The sequence below is a fragment of the Tupaia chinensis genome, unplaced genomic scaffold, assembly GCF_000334495.1.
Source record: "Tupaia chinensis unplaced genomic scaffold, TupChi_1.0 Scaffold144682_1, whole genome shotgun sequence".
NCBI classification, from domain to species: Eukaryota; Metazoa; Chordata; class Mammalia; order Scandentia; family Tupaiidae; genus Tupaia; species Tupaia belangeri.
This window is the reverse complement of record NW_006204543.1, coordinates 3,454,861-3,471,948: the sequence shown is the minus strand read 5'-3', so window position 1 is coordinate 3,471,948 and position 17,088 is coordinate 3,454,861. Positions and strand designations below refer to the sequence as shown.

The 17,088-nt window shown below is 41.5% G+C and overlaps 1 protein-coding gene and 1 pseudogene across 1 annotated transcript in view; one reads left to right on the top strand and one right to left on the bottom strand.

Moving 5' to 3' along the window:
* Positions 1-17,088, bottom strand: part of REC114 (REC114 meiotic recombination protein) — a 66,691-nt gene that overhangs the window by 36,995 nt on the left and 12,608 nt on the right. The window lies entirely within an intron of this gene.
* Positions 2,325-6,069, top strand: LOC102491043 (pre-mRNA-splicing factor SLU7 pseudogene; annotated as a pseudogene).

The following is a 17,088-nucleotide window of genomic DNA, read 5'->3' as shown; positions in this document are numbered from 1 at the left end:
AATGAATAGTATATGAAAATTTCTTGTACTATTTTTGCAACTTTTTATAAGTCTGAAATTATATCAAAGTAGAAAGTTTTACAGGAAGAACATAGTGCTGGTCCTTAAAACCTAAATCACATCATTTGGAATTGCATTTTATTTTAAGTGTGTAAATTTTATCACCTCAATAAGCTCCAGGATTAAACAATCTCGACCATGGAATTACTTTGTTTTAAAATAATCTTAAAATTTGACATTTACTTATTTATTTGAATTTGACCAGAGAGAGACAGTGAGAGAGAGAGGAAAAGTGAGAAAGCAAGCCGCCAGGGTAGGGAAACTGGATGAATAGTATATGAAAATTTCTTGTACTATTTTTGCAACTTTTTATAAGTCTGAAATTATATCAAAGTAGAAAGTTTTACAGGAAGAACATAGTGCTGGTCCTTAAAACCTAAATCACATCATTTGGAATTGCATTTTATTTTAAGTGTGTAAATTTTATCACCTCAATAAGCTCCAGGATTAAACAATCTCGACCATGGAATTACTTTGTTTTAAAATAATCTTAAAATTTGACATTTACTTATTTATTTGAATTTGACCAGAGAGAGACAGTGAGAGAGAGAGGAAAAGTGAGAAAGCAAGCCGCCAGGTCTGGGACTCGAACCATGGTCAGCCATGTGGGAGTCCAGTGCCCTTAACAACCACACCACCTGCTGGTCCTACACATTAAATTACTTTAAAGATTTAAAAAGAAGGGCACAATATTAATTAAATCAACATCTGCTAATTTCCTTTTCATTAATGATTAGCAATATATAATAAATCATTTTTCTCTAATAAAAGATTTGTTATTTTAAAAAGATCCAAAAAAGCTGAAACGATTGAATCTAGTGTAGATTTGAATACCATGGAACAAAACTTCTACAACAGACACGTTTCAAAAAGGTTCTAAATTCTATAACTTCTAAACTAGAGAGGTAATCCAGAAGAATAGCTGAAATCAATTAAATGCCCAATCTTCTCATGCCTTATAATTTGGTAAAAGGGCATGAGCCAGCAGGTGGTATGGTGGTAGGCATTGGACCCACATGGCTGACCGCTTGGTTCTAGCCTTGAACCAAACACTCCAAGGGCATGTGCGTTCGTGCTCAAAATCCTGAGAGGAGAATGTGAAGAAGTGATTATGACATGACCATTTTAGGAAAAAAGAAAAAAAAAAAAAAAGGTGGTGGCAGCAAATAGGGATATAAATTAAACCACGAATTATTTTGTTATAGTAAAAAATATTAAGCCTTTTTCAATTTTTTCTCTTTAAATTTATTTTTTACATTAATTCACTATACATCATTACAGCAATAGTATTTTGCTGTAGGGCATATGCATTCATCACAGAAGAGACAGAGGGGAAGGAGGGCAAGAAATCACCCTCAAGAGGGATGGCCATGCTGCAATTCCTTCTCCTCCGTTCTCCTTTTGGGATCTTGGGCACACATGCACACGTTCCTGGTGTGATTTTCAAGCTACTGGGTCTGGGACTTACGCCACTGTCAATCATGGAATACAGCCACCTTAATCACCATGCCATCTGCTGGCATCACAAGGAAGCTTCTTTTTAAGACAGGTACTGCAAACTATTTCTAAGACTGTTTAATTTCCCAGAGGGCTTATGTGCTTGGGGGCAGGGGAACAGAGAATGGAGGACGGCGCTCCGCTCCCACCCCATGGGGCATGGTTATACCACGGTCCCTTCTTAATTTTTCTCTCCTTTTGGGATTTTGGATGCATACACATCCAGCCTGTTTTTCAAGCCGCTGGGTCAGGACTTGAACTGTGTAGTTGGCTATGTGCAATTCGGCCACCGTAACTACCACGCCATGGGCTGGCCTGACCATGGTATTTATAATGTTTTGTTTGGGGTTATAATATAGACGATAAATGGCAGCACAGATAATCAGCAAACTACATATTGATCCAAACTCAACATACCCAGTAGGAATCAACCAGAACTTACCCCTACTTTTCTTCCAAAATATATTAGGTCATTGGGAAAAGTCATAACATATTTTTGCATAGAAGCAGAAAAATACGTCACAACTTTTCCAACGACCCAATAAATCTGTAAGTTAAATGGAAGCTCTAAAAATAAAGATACAGTCTACAAAATCTGGAAATATGTTTGGCTCCAATGTGTTAGGAAATCAAGAGAAGGGGTACTTGGGTTTCAAGTGTCAAATTATTCTGTGAGTAGATCATGCCTTTTCAAAAGCATAGTCCAAAGATAAGACTCACTTTAGAGAGAGCAAAACAAACAAAAAAAGAAACGAGAAGGGGAAGATATGAAGTGGTCAATATTACTGGCTTCATATGGTTAAGACTGTCATACTAATTACAAAATAGAAGCTCTTTGAAAAATTACTAGAAGCAGTCCTTAATGAAAGGACAAGAAGTCATATAAAGGTCACGATGTAGCCATACAGAAGGGTAATTATAGTTTAAAAGCAAAGCAGACTAGATAAGGCCTTCCAGTTCCTATCAGAGCTCTAGCGTTATCAAGTGAAGCTAGACAGATACACTTACTTCCCACAAACAGTGTAACAGGGCTTGGGTCAAAGATCACCATCTTAGCTACACGAGTGGAGTGCCTCATTTGTCTGATCCATAATGGAAAGCGAATTATTTACATCTACACAAATGTTCTTGATTTATTTTGGGATATTCTGATCCACTAATAGCTGATCCTCTCATTGTAAAAACAACCTCATCTGAGACACCATGCACAACCAAACCTCACAGAAAGTTCCAAAACTTTGTGTTACCCTATAGTGAGAAAGGGTTCATTTTTTTAAATAGTTAAAGCACTTCAAAAAAAAAAGGAAATAAAAGCAACAAAAAAATTTTAAACCAAAGAAAATACCTTATAGGCTTTTAATTCATATCTTTATCCCAGTAAAACTAAAATATCAAAGCAAATATAAAATAGGAGAGAACTATGTCAATATTAAAAATCAGAAATGGATGCTTTCCATATCACAAAAGTGAACTTTTCTCTGATAATAATTAAAGACTTACTATTTTCGAATTGATGCAAGACATGCTAAGATAGATGTGGATGGAAGAAAAACACCAACAGCCAGCTAGCGGCTAGCCTTCCTGAGAAGGGAGTGCTGTGACTTATAGGTTTAAGGTCTAAAAAGAGGAAATACTGAAGAAACACTACCGGGGAACCTTTGAGCCAGAGGAAGACGAGACACCATTTGTGACCAGTCTCACCGCTGTCAGTGAAGAGCATTCCACGCAGACGTGTGCCTGCAGACATGTACTGTAGCATACCTAACGACAACCCAGGAGACCAGAGACATTCTCTTACAAACAACGGGCAGATACACCAGGACACGGGATGGCTGACTACAGTACACAGCTGGCCTTGTGGCTAGCAAAACACTGATTCTTCACAGAATAAATTAGAGACAATTCCCCCGCTAGGACAGACTCTCAGTCCATTCCTCTCAGCCTTCTGGGTCGATGAAGAGAAATGAAAATTTATATGAACTAGGTCTCTTATGTAATATTCGAAAGAAAAATCTATTAGTATCCAAGGACAGTGAGGTCACTGTAGATGAATGCACTCACAGGGCTGTACTTTGAGACGTACCCACGCACAAGGATGGATGAAACAGAAAATGGAGAAGGGATGTTAGAGAAGGAGAAAGAGAATGGGGTTGGGGGGACAGGAAGAGAAAAACAAAGAAAAGGAAAAACAAATACTACGAGATCTACAGAAACATTGTGCAACAAAAATGGGAGAGGAAAATGTAGTACTCAATATAAAAATAGGGTATAGTTTTGAAAACAAAAATCTGGAAATAAAATTTTTAATTAAATTTTCACGATTGTCCCAGTCTTGGTTGTGCAGTCAGTGGTGTCCTCAGCTGCAATGCTATTAGCCACATGGCTGACTACAGGCTCAGATCCCCAGCCTGGTTGAGTTAAAATGTACCAGGCGTGTACACACATATGCCCGATTCCCCTGGGAAAGGGGGACTGTGGTGTGACAGGAACCTGTTGATACTGATATTCTCTCTTTCATGCATGCACATACACTATCTGAATAAAAAACATTAAAAAAGTTTCACTGTATAAAATTAAGTAAGTTTAGAAAAATGCTAATTCTTTGACATAGGAGATAAAGATCAGATACTGCGCAATAGACTGAAATTTGGCTAAGAATAAAGTAGAAATAAGTGGGGAGAAGAAGAAATGAGGGAAGAGTAAAAATTTACAACAACAGAAATAAATATCAAAAGATAACCTGAAAGAAAAATGAGCAGAAGAGGAGCTCAGCTGCATTTCCATCAGATGGTTTAGAGGTCGGCTGTGGCTGTACCGGATGGCAAGTAACCATGTCGGCAGCAGCCGGGGATGCAGTTAATGCTGCACTCCTATCAGGGTCCAAAGAAATGAGTTTAGAAGAACCAAAAGAGACGACCAGAGAAGACTGGAGAAAGGAGGAGAAGCTAGAAGAACAATGAAAACTGGGTAATAGCCCTGCAGAAGTTGATGAAGGTAAAGGCATTAACTCTCATATTCCTCAGTGTATTCCTTCAGTGCCATGGTATACTGACCCATCGAAAAGACCTACAACCAGAAAAACAGAAGCAATTCAGCTCATCTGGAGAATGGTACAAGAGGGGTGTAAAAGAGAATTCTGTAACTACCACGTACTAGAAAGGAGCATGTGAAAATGGTGGGGCCATGACACACAAAAAGAAATACTGCTTTGAGAGACCCAGCAGAGTTGAAGCCAAGTTTGCAGGTAGTAATATAGCTCCAGACAAGCATCTCCAGCCTCGGCTGATACTAGACTGACGAGAAGAGGGACCGATGGAATGGCTACAATCCAGAAGAACGCATGAAGACCATAGAAGAATATGCCAAAGTTGATTTGGGAAAAAAAAAAAAATTAAAAGAATTAGCCTCAGCAAAATTAGTGGAAAAGGCTAATTCTCCAAAACACCAGTGGGGAGAAGAGGAACCAAATTCTCAGGGGAAATGAGGATGAAGATAAATAGGCAAATGATATTGACATGCCTCGACAGAATTTTGAGTCTAAGAGAAGAATTAATGGTCTGGAATCTCAGGATTCAAGAAGATACTGCTAAATATTTGAGGAATTTAGATCCAAATTTTGCCTATTATAATCCCAAAGCTACAGCAATGAGAGTGAATCCTTATGCCAATGCAAGAAAGAATCTAGGTGAAGTGAGTTATGCAGGAGCTAACTTTACTGGCTACACAGGAGATACCATTTCAATGGCTGAGACACAGCAGTTTGCTTGGGAGGCCTATGACAAGGGATCTGATGTGCATCTGCAGGCTGCCCCAACAAAACTAGAGCTGTTCTGTAAGTCCTTCAAAGTCAAAAAAGACTTCAAAGAACAGCAGAAAGAAAGCATTCTGGAAAAGTATGGTGGCCAAGAACACTTGATTCTCTTCCAGCGGAACTGCTGTTAGCCCAGATGAAGACTATGTGGAGTATGCAAGACATGGAACAGTCATCAAAGGGCAGGAGCGGGCTGTGGCATGCTCTAAGACAAGGAGGATGTGAAGATCAACAATCACACACATATCTGGGGACCTTACTGGAAAGAAGGCGGATGGGGATACAAATGCTGTCATTCTTTTTTCAAGTATTCTTATTGTACTGGAGAAGCTGGGAAGGAAATTGTTAATTCAGAAGAAGGTATTACAAATGATATAGCTGGAGAAGAATGTGTGAAAAAACCTCAGACCCTCATGGAGATGCATCAGGAAAAACTAAAAGACGAGAAAAAAAGGCAATGAAAGAGCAGTTCAGATAGTGATGAGGAGGAAAAGAAACATGAAAAATTGAAAAAGGTGCTGAATGCAGAAGAGGCCTGCCTTCTTCATGTCAAGGAGATCATGCAGATGGAGGAGAGGAAGAGGCCTTACAGTAGCACATATCAATCCAGGGGACGCACCGAAGAAGAAATGGAGGCCTACAGAATGAAACATCAGGAGCCAGATGACCCCATGCTTCTTTCTCTGGACTGCTGTAACTAGTCACAGAGGTTCATCCAAAATGGGCACAACTAATATGTTCTTTTCGCCTTCTTGATGACTGTAGAAAAATCTTTGTCTACTCTTGTTGTTTGGCTTTAATAGGGCTTTCAGAAGTCTCCAAGTAAATTAATTTCTTCTACACTGAAGAAACAAAACTAAGAAGAAAACAAAGAGGGGGTGCATTAAGTGTGGGTTTTTATTTTCAATTTTGCATTAGTGATGTGGAAAGAAGCCTTGGCTTCCTGCCTATCAAGAGTGAAATTAGGGACCAGCAGTTGGTGTAATGGCTATGTCGCTGATCTCCCATGTAGTTGACCGTGGTTTGAGTCCTGGATGTTGGAGTCCTGGACCCGGTGGCTTAAACTCACACCGTGCGCATGTGCATTCGTGCCCAAGATCTCGAGAGAAGAATGGAGAAGAAAGGATTGGGGCATGGCCATCCCCCTGGGGGTTGATTTCTGGGAGCCAGCAGTTAGCGTAATGGTTATGTCGCTGGATTCCCACGTAGTCAACTGCAGTTCGCGTCCCAGACCCGGTGGCTTAAAACTCACGCCGGGCGTGTGTGCGTGCAAGCCCAAGATCCCGAGAGGAGAATGGAGAAGGGATTGCGGCGTGACCATCCCCCATGGGGGATGATTTCTCATTTTCTGTCTCTATGTCTCTCTCTGTCTGACAAGCGCACGCACCCTATAGCTAAAAACCTCTCCAAAAAAAAAAAAGAGTGAAATCAGATGTCTTCTACTCAACAGCTACTGAGTCTCCAACTTTATTTCCTGAATCTTTGTGGACCTTTATTTAGTGTTAGCACAGATTTTCAAGGTAAATTGATTATTCTCTCAAAACCAGAGCTTCATTTTTAAAAAAATTACTAATTGCTTTATAATTTCAGTCATTTAATAATCATTTGTTTTTGCCTATGTCTGGAAACCATTTTGGTTTTCCTGAAAGTATTCTGCCTTGGGCTTTGTGTCACTGAAAAGAAATCTGTAGAAATACATGTAAATAAATTTATTGCCATATCAATCTGCATAGTGATAAGTGTTTTTCATTTGGTTATTAGATTTTTATTAACATGTTCTGTAATGTACACCCAGAACTAAATTTTAGCCTTTGAATGGTTAACAGCTATTTTCTTGTCCTTGAGTCAGTACTGACTGATCAGTAATACTGGGTTGTTGAAAGAGTAATGATGCATTTTTGCATAGGAAAATATGTCACAACTTTTCCAGCAACCTAATAGGTCAGGTTTACCATCCTAGCCCTAAGCCTGTATACATAAAAATCCTTTCCTTTTTCATAGAAGTGGTTTGGGATCCTATTTATTGCCTTAATGTAACAATCATGAATATCAAATTAGGTATAGCAGTTATTCTATACTCTTTTAAAATCTAATTGTCATAGCCAGCAGGTGTCACTTTATAAAATTTGCAGATAGTAAAGCTTGAAGTTGAATTTTTTTTTAAAGAATTGTTAAGAATGACTGGTTAGGGATATTAGTAACTGATATTGCTATGACCATCAAGCCACTTCTAAGAACACTGTGAGGATAATACAGAATGAGATCAGTGGAAATGAAACAGCCTGTTAAACACCCCTGACATGAGTACAGTGGCTTTCCATACCTTTCTTAGCTGTCAAAAAATCACATATATGATACTGCATTCAGTCAGAATCTCAGAAATTGTGGAGATGAGAGCGCAACCAAGAGAAGTTCTCAAGGACTATGGGTATATGTGGTATCTAGATTCAGACTAATAGAAATTAAAACGGCAAATGGTTTCCTACTTTAAGGATGTCAAAACTTTGTTTTCATATTCCTACCTTCACATAGGATGGTTCAACATAAAGTCTGACATTGATTTTGTATTTTATCTTTTATTAATAAAAATAATGTAATTAAAAAAAGAAAAATGAGAAGATTTCAACAGATACTTCACAAAAGAGGATATCTAACAGACCAAAATCATAAGAAACAGTGCTCAACCTCATTAGTAATTAGAAAAATACAAATTAACCATAGCAAGATATCATTACCAAAACAGCTAGAAGAAAAAAGACAAAGGCCCAGCCATGGCAATGCAAGCCATGAGTGATACTGGAGCCACACAGGAGATGTGGTTTGGACCCCAGATCTACCTGAACACACTGAGGACACCTGTGCACACCTGTGATCCTGGCTGCCTGGAAGGACAGTAGCATAAGGAGACCTGGTCAGTGGTTGGTCTGTCTCCCTCCACCCAATTAAGAAATTAATAAACTTTAGTTGCTTTGTTTTTGTTTTTGCTACAGGGCACGTGTGCTCACTGGAGACAGACAGGCAGACAGAAAGTGAGAAATTACCCCCCAGGAGGGATGGCCACACAACAATCCCTTCTCCTCCATTCTCCTCTTGAGATTTTGGGCTTACACACACATGTGCCCAATGTGTTCTCAAGTCTTTGGGTATAGGACTCAAATCAGGCAGCAGGCCATGTGGGATCCAGCTCCCTTAACCTCTATACCACCTGCTGGCCTGAAGTTAAAAAATACTAAGAGTGTATTACCAAGAATGTTGTCAACAATGCGAACTCTCATTTGTTACTCAAGGGCATTTAAGTTGGGCATCATACCTTTGGAAAACTCTCTGGTAGTATCTACCAAAGCAGAGCACAGCTTCACCTACGAGTTTCTTAGAAATGTAAAATCCCAGACCACCTCCAACCTGCAGATTCACAATCAGTATTTTTAGAGCTCAAATAATTCATGTATGCATTAAAGTTTGAGAAGCAGTGTCCTGTAACTCACTAATCCCACTTCAAATTAATCCATTTCAACCCTAGTTGTATACCGAACAAAAATGCATACAAATGTTCACCAAAAACATAGTAGATGGTAGTTAGCTAGCCTCTGGGGAGAGGGGGTTGCAGCAGCCACTGGAGGGGAACATGATAGAGGTCTCTGGGATACTGAAAATGTTCTGTTTTGTAACCTGCCACTAAGCAAATGAGAAATGTGCTTCATCAGTCATCCAGAAAATGAGAATTAAACAACAATAGCATACTACTACACAGACACTAGGATGGGTAAGATTGTAAAGGCTGACAACACCACTGTTAACAAGCATTTAAAGCAGACGGAACTATTACATGGAGCGGATGGAAAAGCAAAATCAGTTACTGTGGGAAGTACACACACACACACACACACCATTTTTATAAAGTTAAATTCTGATTCACTGTGCAATTCAGCAATGCTTAGCCATTACTCAAGAAAAATTAAGGTAATACACAAAGACTTGTACACAAGTGTTAATAGCAGCTTTATTTCTAACTGCCTCATACTGGAAATAACCTGAATACCCACCAACAGGTGAATGGACAAACTGGTACAGCCATAAAATGAAATACTCATCAGCAAAAAAGAACATGACATGTACACATGACATGTGGATGAGTCTCAAACACACCATGCTGACTTAAAGAAGTGAGACACAAATGAGCACATACTGTGTGACACCATTTATATTCATTTCTAGTGAAGGCAAAACAATCTATACTGCCAAAGGCAGCAGACAGAAAGTGGTTGTCCAGAGATAAATGTGGGTGAGCATGAGGGAACTTTTGTGGGGGGAGAGAAACGTTTTCTATCACAATTGTGATGGGGGCTATACAGTTGTATACATTTACCAAAACTCAGTGCTACCAAGTCTGAATGCCTACTGCAAAACTCATGTTGAAATGGAATTGCCTTTATGAGGTGGGACCTTTGGGCGTGCAGGTGGTGCATGGTAGTTAAGGTGCTAGGCTCCCACATGGCTGACAGGTCCCACCTAGTCTGAGTCCCGGACTTGGTGGTTGAAAATCACGCTGGGCACATGTGCATGCATGCCCCAAATCACAGGAAGAGAATGGATTGCTGAGTAGCCATTCCCCGTGAGGGTTGAGTTCTCACTTTCCCTTTCTCTGTCTCTCTCCAGCTAGCGTATATATACCCTATGGCAAAAACCTTAAAAAAAAAAAAAAAGTGATGCTGAGATTCATTGTATCTATTCCAGTCATGAGTGGTTACCTTATTTCTAATGAGATACTATTATACTTCCTTTACCAATTAAGCAGAGCCTAATCTAACTCGACTGTGTTGGTGTCCTACACCTGACATGCTACACTTGGCACCAGAAGCCACATTGGCACAGACACACTATCACCGTTAGAGTTTAGAAAGAGTACTGGGTGGGGGAAGCGAGTACCAGCAGGTGGTAGATGGTGGTTAAGGCACAAGATTCCCACATGGCTGACTGTGGTTCAGACTCCTGGACCTGATGGCTTGCTTTCTCACTTTCCCTTTCTCTCTCTCTGATGAGCACATGTGCCCCATAGCAAACTTAAATAAATAAATAAATAATAATAATGAAATAAAGAGTACTGGGAAAGCAAATAAGAGAAAGGGAAGGCTGGAGATTAGAATGATTAGAGCGCTTAAGTGAGTTTTGGGTTTTTTCTGGCCCAGCTAAAGAGATTAGTATGCTAGAAGGAAGCCAGATACTATTCATCAAGACAATGGGAGAATGAGCCCCAAAAGCATTTTGGAGCTCTTCAGGGTGGCAACACCCATCAGGCCCAGAGTGCAAGGTCCTCAAGACAGAGGGTTACAAGGGAGGCGTCCAGGGCACCCATGGAAACTTGGGGCTCGATGCCCAGGGTTATCTCAAGTCTCTGCTTCCTGCACTCTGTTGCAGTCATCCTTGACTGCCTCAGCTGTTACTCGAGCAGGTTCCAGTACAGCTCAGGCTGCTATTCCAGAGAGAGCGCAAGTCATAAATCCTGGAAGCGTCCATACGATGCTAAACTCTGCTGGTGTGCAGGGTCCACAAACTGCAGAGATGTAACAACCTGCATCTACATTTTAAGGATACCTTAGAGAGCTCAGGACCTGGACAGAGAAACGCCACAGGGGCAGGGCCCTCACTGTTACCACACAGTCCCCAGTACGGCAATGCCTAGTAGAACTGAGGTAGGAGGCAGGGACCCTAAAGATACATTGAGTATAGGCCCAGAATGAAATCACAAAATGGCTAAGCTCTAAGATGGAGACACAGCAGCTCAGCTCTCACTGACCTGCTTGCTCACACAAGGAATGGCTTTCAACAGTGACTCAGTGATTAACCTAGGCAGCTCACCTAAAGCAAATACACTGATTAAGGCCTTTTCCAGGTCCTACCACATTCGAGAAGGTGTTAATAGTCTTCATGGCCCAAAGCCTTTAGAGTCTTGAGAACTTTGTACCCATTCCAAAATTAGAACCACCACCTGACCCATCTAACATGTGACCCTCACCATGAGGGGAATGCATGGACAAGCCCCTCCTGCCCAAGGTAAAAACCTCTCACTTTGGGACCAGCAGTTGGCGTAATGGCTATGTCACTAGACTCCAACGTAGTCAACTGCAGTGCAAGTCCTGCATCCGGTGGCTTAAACTCATGCCGGGCGCGTGTGCGTGCCCAAGATCCTGAGAGGAGAATGGAGGAAAAGGGATTGCGGCATGGCCATCCCCCACCCCTGGGTTTGGGGGAGGTGATTTCTCACTTTCTATCTCTGTCTCTTTCTGGCGAGCACAGGAGCCCTATAGCAAAAACCTCTCAAAAAACCCCACAAGACAAAAGACCTCTCACCTCATTTCGTCTTCAGCACTCCAATTTCTGGGGCTCCCTCCCTTGCCCAAGAACTGCTCTCTCCTTCAATAAACTCTACTTTGCTATCCCCTCTGTGCCTGCATCTCTGATTTTTTTTTTTTTTTGAGTTGTGGGCAATAACCAGTGTCACTCTATGTCACCAGTGTATCCAGAAAGTAGGACATGAAGTCAAGGATTATTCTCAAGCTGCAAGGTTGAATTTTTGCTTTGTTGGGTTATGAATTTACATGGGACTGAATATTTCTTCTTGTCTACTTCTTTCCTTTTGGAATAGAAATATCTATCCTATGCCTGTCCCATCATTGTACCATAGAAGCACCATAGCTTGTTTGACTTCATAGGCTCACCGCTGGAGAGGAACTTGCTTTGGGATGAATCTTACCTCGAGTCTCACCCATATCTGATTTAGACGTGACTCTGGACTTTCGTCTTTCCAATGGAGACTTGCAGGGCTATTGAGAGACTTACTATTTTGCATGTCTAAAGGGCATACATTTTGAGGGCTGGGGTGGAATGCTATAGTCTGAAGTGTTCCCCCAAATCCTTATGTTGAAACTTAATCACCAGAGTGATAGTGTAAGGAGGAGGGGCCTTTACAAGGTGATTAAGGAGCTAGACAGTGACATAGACATGAAACTCTCGTGCACACACGCCCGGCATAAGTTTCAAGCCACCAGATTCAAGACTCGAACCACAGTTGGCTATGTGGGATTCTAGCACCTTAACCACTATGCCACCTGCTGGCCCCATGAAAGTTAATTAATGCCAGTGGTTTTAAAAGTGGAAGGCGGTGACAAAGTTATGAAGACCTTTGTTTTCACTGGGAAAGTAGTTTCACTTTTCTGAAAACGTGGCCAAGACTGGTTCCAATGTAAAGAGTGCATGTGTGCCGGGCGCATGTGCGTGCGTGCCCAAGATCCCAAGAGGAGAATGGAGAAGGGATTGCAGCGTGACCATCCCCCCTGGGGGGTGATTTCTCGCTTTCTGTCTCTATGTCTCTCTCTGTCTGTCTGGCGAGCGCACGCGCCCTATAGCAAAAAAATCTCTCCAAAAAAAGTCTATGTGAAGATCTTGATTTTAAAAGTTTGTGTTAAATCTTCCCTTTTAGAAAATTCTGGGGTTGGGACTGGCAGGTGGCATGGTGGTTAAGGGCACTGGACTCCCACATGGTTGACTGCAGTTCAAGTTCCAGATCTGGCAGCTTTCTCTCTCTCTCATCTCTCTCTGTCCCCCTTTGGTCAAATTTAAATAAATAAACAAACAAATAGTAAATAAATAGATAAGTAAAATAAAGTTAAATAAAATCTTTTAAAAAAGAAAATTCTGGGGTTGAGACTTCTTTGAACATTTTAAAAACTAACTGGGCTAAAATTAGTATTTGAAGATCCCAGAATTCACTCAAATAGGAATATAACATTTTCACTAGTAACAAGAAAGACAACTCCTCCTTTTGGAAGGATATTCTGGCTGAATGTGAAAAATAAAAAGGAAACTAAAACAAAACAAAACTACATACCCAGAATTTCCATCATGGCTCATGTTTCCCAAGTAAATAGAATTAAAACTGCCTCAAGACCATTTAACTTCTGAGTTCCAGACATTATTTAGGTGAAGACGCTCATGTTGAATCAGAACCAAGTGAGATAAAAATGAGAGGCTAGAAACAAAAGCTACAGTCTTGGGAAATAATCACGGGTATCTTTAGAAACTTGGCTTGAGACTTTGGCTTCTTCAACTTCTAAGTGAAAAGGGAGATGCTGAGAAAGGTGGATCTTTAGAGATTTATGGTTATAAATAGAATATTTTTTTGGAGAGGTTTTTGCTATAGGGCATGTGTGCTCGCCAGAAAGAGAGAGACAGAGAGACAGAAAGCGAGAAATCACCCCCCAGGAGGGATGGCCACGCCACAATCCCTTCTCCTCCATTCTCCTCTCGGGCTCTTGGGCGCACACGCACCCGGCGTGAGTTTGAAGCCACCGGGTCTAGGACTCAAACCATGATCGACTACATGGGAGTCCAGCGACATAGCCATTACACTAATTGCTGGTCCCGTAAATAGAATGTTTTTAAATTTGGAGAAATGTCCCAAAGGGAGTTGTAAATATTTTTTAAAAAAGGGATTTGATATGGGGAGAAACGGTACCCATTGAAGGGAAAATGAACTACTGTCACCAGGACCTCAAGCACCAGGCGGGGAGAAGACAAGTAGAACTGAGCATGGAGCGCAGAGCGGACGGCAGGAGCGATCTCATATTTAAGGGTGACTAGGGAGAGAGCGCAATAAGGCAGGTTCTGTTCCCCAGAGAAGCCATGCTCCCAAGTCCCCTAAACAGGACCCAGAGTGCTTATACCATGCCTAACCCAAGCTAAAAGGAAAAACAGGGGCAGGGAAGGAGGTGACCCGAGACCTAGCAAAAAGAAAGTTGCATTCACCACTTGGTGTGTGTGCACACACATGCATACACGTTTGTGTGGAGGTGAATTACAGTTCCCTTTAAAAGCCCAACTCTGTATCACATCAACGATAAAGCACTTATCAGGAAACAGAACAGCCGTTTCTCCAAAGGTACAAATGGCCAAGCACATGAAAGATGCTCAACATTACCAATTAGAGTAATGCAGATCAATACCACAATGAGATATCATCTCACACCCATTAAGATGGGTACTACTAAAAATATAGAAAATAACAAGTATTGGCAAAGACAGAGAAAGCAGAACCCTTGTGTACTAGTGGTGGGAATATAAAATGGTCCAATCATTGTGGAAAACAGTATGGCAGCTTCTTTTTTTTTCTTTTCCTTTTTCTTCCTTTTTTCTTTGAGATTTTTGCTATAGGGGACATGTGGTTGCCAGAGAGGCAGAGAGAGAAAGAGGCAGAGAGACAAAGTGAGAAATTACCCCAGGGGGGATGGCCATGCTGCAATCCCTTCTCCTCCATTCTCCTCTCGGGATTTTGGGAACGCACACACACGCACCTGATGTGAGTTTAAGCCACCGGGTCTGGAACCTGAATCGTGGTCAACTATGTGAGAGTCCAGCGACATAATCATTATGCCAACAGCTGGTCCCAACTAATATGTATGTTTAAAAATGGTTAAGATGGGGCCAGCAGGTGGTGTGGTGATTAGGACACTGGACACTCCTACAAGGCTGATCATGGTTCAAGTCCTGGACCTGGTGGCTTTCTCACTCTCTCTCTCTGTCTCTGTCCCTCTCTGGTCAAATAAAATTAATAAAATTAAATAAAATAATTCTTAGGAGAAAAAAATGGTTAAGATGGGGTCCCACAGGTATTGTGGTGATTAAGACAGAGGACTCCCACATTGGTGGCCATGGTTCAAGCTCTGTACTGGGCGGCTTGAAATTCACACCAACCATGCGTGCATGTGTGTGTGTGTGTGTTTGTGTACCCCAAATCCTGAGAGGTGAATGGAGAAGGGACTACAGTGTGGCATTTCCCCCTGGGGGTGATTTCTCACTCTCCTTGTCTTTCTCGGGGTGAGCATATGAGCCCTCTGGCAAAACCCATAAAATACACACACACACACCAAGTGCATGTGCATGCATGCCCAAAATGCCAGGAACACTAGGAGAGAAGGGACTGTGGCCTGACCATCCCCCTGGAGGGTGATTTCTCTTTCTTGCTTGCTCTTTCTCTCCCTCCCCCTCCCTTCCATCTTTCTCTCTCTAGCAAGAGCATGCACCATATAACAAAACTATAAAAAAAATTAAGATGGTAAATTTTATGTTATGTATATTTACCACAATTAGAAAAAAGTTTTAAAGCCCAAAATAGTCAAGGGAGAATCTGTTCAAAATGCCAAGACTGGAGAAAGGAAACCAGTTGAGCCTAAGTCCAAGGAAGGTGGAAGAGGATGGGGCCAAGACCTCGCTGCTTTCTTGCTACTCCAAACCACTGACATAAATGCCAATACAATGGCCTGGTGGTATATCTGCAGGAAGCCCTCAGGCAGTGGCATTTCCATTTGAATGAAGATTCTAAATGAGCAGAAATTGACCTGAAGCATTAAGCTCTGATGGCAATCAGAGACCTGTGAAGTTCAAGGCTAATGAGCTTTACCTAGCTGCCCAGGACCAAGCAGAAGCCCAAAGTTTTGCTGACAGTTTGAACTTCCGCAAAACCATACTACACACATGAAGCAGTAACTGGGCCCTAATCACCAACTTCTCTGGAAGAAATCACCTTGTTCTTGTACTTGGTTGTATAGTTTCCATTAAAATTTGAGCACAGAGTGGGCCCTACTGTGCAGTGGTTAAACACTACACAAAGGAAGGCAGATGACACATGACCAACCAAGGTCCGAGTCCTGGCCCACGCATCTTGAAAAACATGCTGAGCACACACGTGCTCAGGATCCTGATGAGATGGAGAATTGGAGGGAGAAAAATTGCAATGTGACCAGGTCCCCTTGGGGGCATAGTTCTCCTTTTTCTCCCTCATGCAAGCACATACACACACACCCTCTGGCATTAAAAAATCTGTGAGTATAACTATAGAGCATTTTAACCCATGCCAGAAATTGGAAAGTGGCTAAAACTTTCCATGCCCATCCTGCCCTTACCTTTTATGAGAAAATTTCTAAAAATGTATCATGACCCAGATTAGTACGAGGGAAAGGATGTGTAGCTGTGATAGCAACATAAAACTGCCATTGTAGCATGTTATAATTGAGAGATATTTGCTCTTATATGTGTTGGTTCTTATAAAACCAAAACAGTACTTTAAGTTATATGAACAGCAAAAATGGATGTTTAAGTGGTAAAATATCTGTTAAATATGTATTCTTGGGGGTTAGACAGTGACACAATGCTGTGCAAGGCTGACACACATGGGAAGGTTCCAGGTTCACGTCCAGAAAATCTTCTGCACATGCCAGGCACACATGTCCCCATGATCTAGGGTTGGCCAAAGCTGGGGTGTAGACTGTAAGTGTATATAATTTTAAAAATCAAATACTTCTACAATAAAGGTTGATTCAGCAAGAACTGAATACTCTTTTTATTTTTGAGAGGTTTTTGCTATAGGGCGTGTGCGCTCACCAGACAGACCGAGAGAGAGAGACATAGAGACAGAAAGCGAGAAATCACCCCCCAGGGGGGATGGTCACGCTGCAATCCCTTCTCCTCCATTCTCCTCTTGGGATCTTGGGCACGCATGCACACACGCCCGGTGTGAGTTTTAAGCCACCAGGTCTGGGACACGAACTGCGGTCGACTACATGGGAATCCAGCGACATAACCATTATGCTAACTGCTGGTCCCAAGAACTGAATACTCTTAAAAATGTATTAAAAAAAAAAACTCAAAAGATGCAGAAAAAGCAGTCA